Here is an 8721-nt window from a genome sequence, read left to right on the forward strand (position 1 = left end):
AATTAGAAAAAAAAAAAAAAAAAACACAAAAAGATTGAGAAAAAAACAAAAAAAAAAAAAAAAAAAAAAAAACAGAGAAAAAAAAAAAAAAAAAAAAAAAAAAAACCTACTGGAAAAAAGAATATTTAAAATTACATGTATGGTTCAACTTCTATTTCCAGCTTATAGTACTGGTCTTGGTGTTTATCTGTCAATTTACAGTTTCTCTTTCAATTAGTAATGTGATGTTGAAGCCTGACTATTTTCCTACAGAGATACTGTCTCCTAAATGTGGCTATTTAATAGAGACTCAAAGTCATGTTCCATCTTCTAATATTTTTGGTTGGTGATTCCCACTGGAAGCTTCTGTTCTTTTCTATGCTTTCAATTCACCTTTAAGTGTAAATAAAGCATGATCAACCACAACAGACCAAGAGGTCTACGTAGGGATTGTCTGAATCTGTTGTGCCAAGACATCTTGTATCATCCAGAGTCTTCTTTGGGCTTTTACTACCAATCCTGACATGAGATTTCACTGACAATCTAGGATGAAAAAGAAATGACAACTTATACCCAAATATTCCACTGTCTACTCTAAAAGGACATTGGAAATGCAGGAAATTACTCATGTAGTTCTCATTCCCAGGAATCAAGGTGATATGAATTGAAGATATAAAAATACACACACACACACACATTCACATACACAAACTCTCCTTTGAGATTAGGGCAAATAAACTTACTTAAAAAATCCTTTTGCTTATATCATTTGAATACTGAAATATCACCAGAGCACTTCATTAATTTAGGGATAGTATACATTTTCTAGTTTGATTATTACCACACAAATATACCATTTTTTTTTTAAATCTTCTTTCTTCATTTGAGTCTGATCCCTGGAGTCAAACCCTAAGTGTCAGGGGACTTGTTGTAAGTAATGGTCATTTGTGTTTCATAATTATCTTGAATCAACACAATTAGTTCCACATTCTGCTGTTTTCTTCCTAAGGCATCTGTAAACATTTTTACACAATTACAGAAAATAGCTTTTGGCAATAATTACTTTTTTTAATAAAAAAGAGTAAAATGACCAAGATAGCTATCTTAAAGGTGCCCTACAGGTCCCTCCAAGAATATAAGAAAACATGCTTTAAGATGCCACAGCCACAAGATTTTCTCTTATATCAACGCAGTTACATAATTTAGAATGTCTTTGGTCACAGTTTTAACATGGTTAAATCAACATAAAGCCTGAAGGACATTTAATAAAAATTTTAAAATGTACTTTATTTGATTTAATGATTTCATTTTATTCTCTTCAATTATTTTTATTCCTTCCACAAAAAAATGTATTGAACACAGTGCATTCAATGTGGTGGTCTAAAAATATATCAGAATTGCCTAGATTCTACCTTAGTGACTTTAATTCAGTGAGTTAGAAGTAGATCCTGAAGGTTCAGTCATGAGGTGAGTGTGCTAAAATGCTGTGCTTGGCAGGCTGGGATTGCATAGGAGGCCTAAATTGTATTCCCTGCTCAACATAAAGGCTGGGTGCAGCAGCATAAGCCTGTTATAACAGCAACTTGATGAGGCTAACATAGGAAGATCATGAGTTCAAGGCTAGCCTGGGAAATATACGTCTAAGAAAAAAAAAAAAAAAAAGAAAGAAAAAAACATCAAGCACAGTGTCATGTACATATTGTCCCAGCTAGGAGGCTGAGGCAGAAGACCTCAGTGTAATGAGACCCTGTCTTAAAAAAAAAAAAAAAAAGGCAGATTCCAGAAATGTGTCCTGTAAGACCTGACTACCCAAGACGAATCTGCTGCAAATGGGACTCAGACTCCCACTTTTGAGAAGTAGTGACAGAAGCTTCAGATGCTACCTTGTAACATTGAGGTAGACGTATGGAATATTACCTTCCCCATAAAAATAAGACACTGTAATATATCTCACCTACTTTATTCAAGTAAAATGAAAACAATACAGATGTAGTGGCCCTTATCCACCTAGAAAAGTGTGCTCAAGAAGGGGGTAGGAAGTTTGGGTACAATTTCTAGAAAATCGACTTTGTACTTCATTGGAGGTTTTTCTTCAAGAATAACTCCTAAAATAGTATTTCTTATTAGATTCTTCAAGAAAGGCACATCCCTTACTGGGTGGTGAAATTCACGGACAGGAACCAAGCACGGAAAGCGCATTCTCCTCAGTCACTTACCTGGAAGCGCCGAGGCCATCTGAAGGGTGTGACCACCAAGAAGGACTCTGAACACACAGTCACTGGGTTGTGCTCTGCCCGAGCCCAAGTGTCTCGACAGATGCCATCTTCTGATATGCATTCTGTTTGCTCATGTTTGTGTTGTTTTCCCCTAGGACGAAGCCTGGCAAATTTTGAATGGCATGATGGCAAGCTGAGAAGGGAGGTTTTCCTGGTATTCTGAGGCCTAGAGACCAAGGTGGCACTGCCCGTGTGCTGAAGACATGAGGAGAGAACTCAGTCCTCTCACAGAGGGGCGGGCAAAGGATTGTGGCACTGAAAGTTCACAAATTTTGGATAAAAAGTCCCTCTGTACTTGTCATTCCTTAGTTCTAACAGGATCCTAAACAGAGAGAGAGAAAAATCAGAGTATATCAATCCATCCGTAAAATATCAAAGTATACCAATATCAGTGATGGAGTATTATTAAGGGTAATATATAAATAAAATTTATCAATACCACCTGAAAGATAGGCAAGCCTACCTTTGCTGTGATGGAAAACCTTGGGAAGAGAAATCAGTGGCCTCTGTCCTATCAGAACCCTCGTCCCCCAGTGACTTTAGCATCTTGTTTCAAGTTACAATATTTTCCCCCAAATTATTATCTAGCAATCAGAGGTAATTTCCCTAATCACGCCTGGCATCGGGAGATCATTTAGCCACTTTAAAGTCAAGTGGTGGCACAGTAAGAAAAAGGCACGAGGTAGTTAAAAATTTGAAGAATATGTCAATTGGTAAAATTAGATGAAAGTGACGCTGTGTTCTGCCCTACATTTGGACTATCACAAGTGAGGCAAACTTTTCTAGGCAAACTGCTGAGGACTGCCAATTTAACAAGCTGTTCCATGCTGCAAGGGACATATTTATGGACATACTTTCAACAAGACGTACCTAGTGCTACCAAGCTGTGCTGTACTAAAGAGCAGAAAGAATCAGAACGATAGATTAAAAAAAAAAAAATAAAGGATTTCACACATGGGTCCTATTAAAATCAGATCAAGTATTCTGCAATTTACAGGCAAAAATATTTAAAATAATGACAGGGTTGTTGCATGATCTAGGAAGAAAACACCCAGGAAATGTAAAAGACGAGATTGACACAGCATGTTCAGTTCAGGCTGTTGTACAACAAGGCTCTTGAAGGGAGAGAGGGAAAGCCAAACTCTATTGCGAATAGTCTTATTTTTAATAAGTGTTCAATATGAGATTATGGTACACAAAATCTTTCAAGAAATCTTGATTTCATGTCTCTCAAACTTCTGAGGACCCAAATGTCACCTAACGTGACTATCAATACTATTGCTTTATCCTGGGAAGCCTCACATTTGGGGCGCTCCGTGATAGCACTTCCTATTCGGGGGAATGTGTTTTGGGATACTGGTGAGTCAGAACTGTTTTCTACTTAAGACTAGCTACCTATTTTTATTTCTGGTAGTGGAGACATCAGCCAACTTAGAGCTCATCTTCTTTGTACTGGGAGATGATTGCTCTGGGAAAAATATAAAGGAATTTTCATTGTCAATTTGATAAACTGGAGTATAGTTGCTTTTGATGATGGGAGTTACCCTCTCACGTATGCATTAATTTACATCCATCAATTTACTTGACAGTGAACATTTTAATGGATGGTCAATATCTTAGCATTTTTATGGGTCACGGGCATGTAAGTAAACTTTTACTTCATATGACATTTATTCACTTGTATCCTTGCAACATACAAAATGAGTTTTCCGAGCCAGAATACACTGTAGATTGGCTCAATCAAATTACCATGCATGTTATCTGCAACAAATAGTTTTCCATTTCTTGTTTCTTATATATTTTATTTCCATTTTTCCCCCTTGACTCCCTCCCTCTCACCTTCTGCCATTTCCCACCTGGCTCCCACTAAGCAAACTTCTATAAAGGGCCAGGTAGCAAATATTTCAGGCTTTGCAGGCTTTAGGTCTCTCTGCCACAGGTACTACCACAGGCAGAGAAACAGCTGCAGACAATATATACACCCATGAGCATGACTGTATTTTAGTAAAACTTGATTTATAAAAATGGTCGTGGGCTGAATGTGGCTTTTGAGCTATTGTTTGATCATGGACTGAGGTAAATCCAATAGAGGTTGCCTGCAGGAGAGATGCAATGAATTCCTAGGAGGAAAAGTCTTTAGAAAGAATGAAGAGTCCAAAACTAGACTCTCAACTCCAGCATCTGAGTTGTTGAAGAGGAGAGCCCGTCCTACATCAGGTGGCTGAGGTTCAATCCCTCTGACAAAACTCTGGAAATACTTAGGGGCCCAAGGAAAGGCTGCAGGTGTGAGAACTGCAAGCTCTTCACCCAGGTCTAAACCTGAAGACTCAGGCTCTTTGGGCGTGGAGAACCTCAGACAAGGTGCTCTCCTCCCTTCCCTAACTGCACAGGCTGAGAGGCTGCCACTGACCTCACCGAGGTCTTGACAGCACCTTGATGATAAAGGATTAAGAGGGCTTCAGCTCTTAAATAAGCAATAGCAGCAGAGAAAGGGACTTTTCTGCAGTCTGAGCAGATATTCCAGATTCTTCCTCAGCAAGGTGATAGGTATCTATGACGACTAAGCTCTTCGAACTAAACAAGTTCTTTGTCTTTTCATGGAACATGCCAGAGGAGGAGGAAATTGGATGAAAATTTGTTTAAATTATAATAACTGCACTTTCTATTTAAGACTAGCTACCTATTTCTGCTTCTGGTTGTGGAGACAAAATAAATGTGACCTCATTCTATAAGAGGGGACCTTAAAACGTTCATGGAAAAAAAATGGAATTAAAGTACAAGTTTATTTTGGTGCAATTTTTTTTAAATTCATGCATAATTTTTTCATAATATGCATTTTCCATGAACTTTTTTCTTTTTCAGTTTTTTTTTTTCCCTGCGGACTCATGCACTTGCCAGAGACAGACAGAGAAAGAGTAAGAAATTCCAGGACTTTGGGCACATAAGCACATGCTTCTCGTGTCTCTCAAACAACCAGGTCCAGGACTCAAGCCACGCAGTCAGTGGTGTGGTATCCAGCTGCCCTGACCACCACACCACCAGTGGGCTCTCCATGAACCTTTTATTTTATTTATTTGTTTATTTATTTATTATATATTTTTTGAGAGTTTTTTTGCTATAGGGCACGTGCACTCACCAGAAAGAGAAAGAAAGACAAAAAGCGAAAAATAACCCCCCAGGGGAAATGACCACACCATAACCCCTTCTCTTCTATTCTCCTCTTGGGATCTTAGGCACGTACACACACGCGCCTGGCAAGAGTTCAAGCTACCAGGTCCAGGACTCGAACCACGGTCGACTACATGAGAGTCCAGCAACGCAGCCATTACACCATCTGCTACTCCCATCATGAACCTTTTAAACACCACTTATACCTTGATCTAGTGGCGGGGGTGGGGGCGCATACTGGCTATAAAATTAAATTAATGCCACAAATGGAGAAAACATCTCCTCTCTGTTCTTTGAACAAAGGTGTTTACCTGATCCCCATGGATTAAATCCTGTGGATTAAATCCATGGATTAAACCCAAGGATTAAAATCCTCTCCTAGAGACCAGCAGTTAGCGTAATGGCTATGTCGTTGGCCTCCCACGTAGTCGACCATGGTTTGAGTCCCAGACACGGTGGTTTAAAAAAACTCACGCCAGGCACGGGTGCGTGTGTGCCCAAGATCCTGAGAAGAGAGCGGAGGAGAAGAGATTGCGGCATGGCCATCCCCCCCGGGGGTGATTTCTCACTTTCTGTCTCTCTGTCTCTCTCTGTCGGTCTGGCGACCACACGTGCCCTATAGCAAAAACCTCTCCAAAAAAAAAAAAAAAAATCCTCTCCTAAATCTAGGATTGCAAAGCAGTCATTAAAAGTTGTTTGCAAGTCACAGATAGCTCAGTGACGGACCAGCAGGTGGCGTAGTAGTTAAGACCCTGGACACTCCCCCATGGCCAACCATGGCTGGAGTCCCAGACCCGGTGGGTTACTTTCTCTCTTTCTCTCTCTCTCTCTCATAAAATTAAAATAAATGAATTAATAAATAAAATAAAACTTAAAAAATAATAGCTCAGTGATCAAAAAGCCAAGATAGGGTTAAAAGGTTAGTCTCTAGAGAACTAGTCTGGATTCAGTTTTGGAAACAAATGATTCCCACAAGTCACGTCAGCCATTGAGGTGAATCGAGATTTTATTTTATTAACATATTAAAAATAGTTTGAGTGTTTTCGTATTCATATTTGTATACACTTTTGCTCACTGTTTATCTTCAAAACAAAACATAAGGCAGGTGGAACAAGGGTTAATGTTATCTCCACTGTTTTCTCAGTTGTAGAAACTAAGATCCAATAGGTTTCAATGATGTGCTCAAAGTTCCAGAGAAGCAAGTCTGCCCCAATCCACCATGGTCTCCTCCCCAAGTCCGCTTACTGCAAGTCCTATATTCTCTCCCAGCACCTTTACTTCTGCAGCCTCCCAACCTCCTCACTCTCATAAACAGAGCCTGGAACTACACTGCAGTCAAGCCGTAAGTTGCCGTCTCTTTACAAAGGTGAGTTTCCTCGTGTGGCAAGCTCCTCTGACTGCCATTCACCTCTGCTGGGTCTTAACCAGTTTGGAACCAAGTAGAAGGAACCACAAAATAGAAACTGTAGGACACAATTACTTGAAATTTAATTTCATTCCCATGGACATGCTGTCAGCACACTCCCTGATTTCATGGGAACAGGCTCATCTGTGGTCCACACACAGCCTCCCCAGAGTGGAATTCAGCTCTGGCCCTTACTATTGTGAAAACTTGGCCGAGTCACTTACCTTCTCTGTGTCTCAATTCCCTCATTTGTAGGGTAATGTCAGTACCTACTTCCGGGAGATGAAGTAAGGACTGAATGACTAAACATGTACAAAGAGTCTGGAGCAGTGCCTAAAATGCTGTAAATGCTAGATGAATATAAGAAACATGGCATGATCTCCAGGAAAGAAGTTTGAGCAGGTATTAGAGAGAGGAATCTACTCTGGCTACTAGAAGAGCAACCATGAACCAGTTCTTTCATCTCTCAGGGATCCTGTTTTCTTCCCTATTCGTAGGAGGTTACAACTATCCAAACTGTTGTAAGAGACTTAAATGAAGAAGTGATAGTGCTTTGTAAAATTAAAAAGTATCTTGAGAATTACCTTTTTAAGAGGACTTGTATTGCACAATTTTAGAATTTGAAGCATAAAGAGGAAGTTCTTCCTTTATCAGAAAAGTCATCATCTGCCCTATCTCTAGCTGTGGAAATCCTAAGCATGCAGTCTTCCAATAATCGATACCGTTTATTGAGTCTTCATTCTATGCTAGTCTCAGTGAGTCACACATATTATCGCATGCACACACTCTCAGTATAAGAACTTGTTTTACATGAAGAACCTAAACCTTGGAGAGGTTAAATAATTTGTCCCATGACAGTCGTCATCAAAGAGTGAGACTGATTCACCCCAGGTCTCTACGATGTCAAAGGCCCTGTCTTTACCCAACCATTCTATGTACTCCTTTCGCTAAATCTGTTTCTCCTCTGAAACAATACAGTGCTTTGTTCATATTCTTTTCATGGGAATGCAGTTCTACCTCAAATTACGATTTTCCTGGTATATATCATAGCTTATCTGCTGGTATACAGGCTTCATAAAAATAGAGACTAGGCCTTGTGCATCTGCGACTATACCCTACTTGCCAGCCAAATGCCTGCCAGTGGTGGAAAAGCAGAAAGACTGAGAAAGAAGAGTAAATTCACAGCCTTTCAGAGTTTTCGCTGCCTTACCTGAGAATGCGGTCGAGAGTTTCTGCCTCACAGGAGGAAAACATGTGTACTATGGCATATGGCATAATGGTTATATTGTTAGATTCTCACATGGTCAACTGCAGTTCAAGTCCTGGACCTGGTGGCTTAAAACTCAAGCCGGGTGTGTGTGTGTGCCCAAAATTCTAAGAGGAAAATGAAGAAGGGCTTATGAAGAAGGGCTTGTGGTGTTGCCATCCCCCCTGGGTTGTGATTTCTCACTGTCTCTATCTCTCTGGCAAGTGTGCATGCCCTATAGCAAAAAATCTCTCTCTCTCTAAAAAAAAAAAAGAGAGAGAGAGAGCAAAGTTTAAATCATTGTGAAAGCCAGAGTACTGCCCTAAAGTGATAGGAATTCAACAATTCAGGCTATTAAGTCCTACTGAAATCAGGGTCATTTATCAGTAGACTGGTTTTAAACCAAAAAAAAGAAAGAGAGTCAATAAAGATGTGATCATACTGAGGAGAAAAGCCTAGAACATATGCTGAATTTTCCAGGAAAGTAGAATGTTAAGTGATTAGCAAATAAGTAATATGAATAAAGAGAGAACTGTGCAAAATAAAGATGGAGAAGTACAGAGAGAGGGTTTCAGGCTATCAGTCCTGTACCTGAAACCCTAACTGGGTCGAGTCGGCAGCCTTCTTCTCTTTAACTTCCCATTCTT

At 39.7% G+C, this 8721-nt stretch overlaps 1 long non-coding RNA gene across 3 annotated transcripts in view; it reads right to left on the reverse strand.

Moving 5' to 3' along the window:
• The window catches only part of LOC102469007 (uncharacterized), a 26218-nt gene that overhangs the window by 15348 nt on the left and 2149 nt on the right, over window positions 1–8721 (reverse strand). For all 3 annotated transcript variants that reach the window (XR_003549669.1, XR_001370493.2, XR_003549670.1), the window contains exon 2: window positions 2196–2577. This is a non-coding gene — a long non-coding RNA (uncharacterized LOC102469007). The remainder of the gene's footprint in view (window positions 1–2195; window positions 2578–8721) is intronic.

Source organism: Tupaia chinensis, unplaced genomic scaffold (genome assembly GCF_000334495.1).
Source record: "Tupaia chinensis unplaced genomic scaffold, TupChi_1.0 Scaffold000288_2, whole genome shotgun sequence".
NCBI lineage: Eukaryota > Metazoa > Chordata > Mammalia > Scandentia > Tupaiidae > Tupaia > Tupaia belangeri.